Source organism: Triticum dicoccoides, unplaced genomic scaffold (assembly GCF_002162155.2).
Source record: "Triticum dicoccoides isolate Atlit2015 ecotype Zavitan unplaced genomic scaffold, WEW_v2.0 scaffold26862, whole genome shotgun sequence".
Lineage (NCBI taxonomy): Eukaryota > Viridiplantae > Streptophyta > Magnoliopsida > Poales > Poaceae > Triticum > Triticum dicoccoides.
Genome location: NW_021258770.1, coordinates 1 through 931, shown reverse-complemented (window position 1 = coordinate 931; position 931 = coordinate 1). Strand labels below are relative to the sequence as shown.

The following is a 931-nucleotide window of genomic DNA, read 5'->3' as shown; positions in this document are numbered from 1 at the left end:
ATACCAGCACTAAAGCACCAGATCCCATCCGATCTCCGAAGTTAAGCGTGCTTGGGCGAGAGTAGTATTAGGATGGGTGACCTCCTGAGAAGTCCTCGTGTTGCATTATTTTTTTAATTTTTTTTGCGCGACGTGCAAAAGAAAAACGCACGTTCGCGGCATATATTTACCTTGTTTTATTATTTTGCAGGTTTGCGGTAAGTTTTAGCTCGTTGGTCATTATTCACGCGCGTAGCGGCGGGATAGGCAAAGTACAATCGTCTTTGTAGTGGAGCTGTGAGGGCAAGCATGAGGGACGAAGACGGAGGTAACATGTCGGATGCGATCATACCAGCGCTAAAGTAGCGGATCCCATCAGAACTCCGAACTTAAGCGTGCTTGGGCAAGAGTACTACTACGATGGGTGACCTCTTGGGAAGTCCTCGTGTTGCATTCCCTTTTTAATTTTTTTTGCGCGACATGCAAAACAAAACACACGTGCACGCATATATTTACCACGTTTTATTATTTTGCACGTTTGCGGTAAGTTTTAGTTCGTTGGTCATTATTCATGCGTTTAGCAGCGGGCAAAGCAAAATACAATCGTATTTGTAGTGGAGCTTGGAGGGGCAAGCATAAGGGTCGAAGACGGGGATAAATGTTGGATGCGATCATACCAGCACTAAAGCACCGGATCCCATCAGAACTCCGAAGTTAAGCGTGCTTGGGCGAGAGTAGTAATAGGATGGGTGACCTCTTGGGAAATCATCGTGTCGCATTCCCTTTTTATTATTTTTGCGCGACGTGCAAAAGAAAACGCACGGGCGCGGCATATATTTACCACGTTTTATTATTTTGCACGTTTGCGGTAAGTTTAGCTCCTTGGTCATTATTCACGCGTCTAGCGGCGGGCAAAGCAAAGTTCAATCGTCTTTGTAATGGAGCTGGAAGG

General features: G+C 45.8%; 2 non-coding genes and 1 pseudogene across 2 annotated transcripts; all 3 read left to right on the top strand.

Annotated features, from left to right (window-relative positions):
- Positions 1-109, top strand: LOC119345691 (annotated as a pseudogene).
- Positions 110-317: 208 nt separating this feature from the next.
- On the top strand, positions 318-436 carry LOC119345690. Its single transcript, XR_005167142.1, has one exon. It is a non-coding gene; the product is annotated as a 5S ribosomal RNA (ribosomal RNA).
- Positions 437-642: 206 nt separating this feature from the next.
- Positions 643-761, top strand: LOC119345677. The gene has a single exon (XR_005167130.1). It is a non-coding gene; the product is annotated as a 5S ribosomal RNA (ribosomal RNA).
- Positions 762-931: the final 170 nt, after the last annotated feature.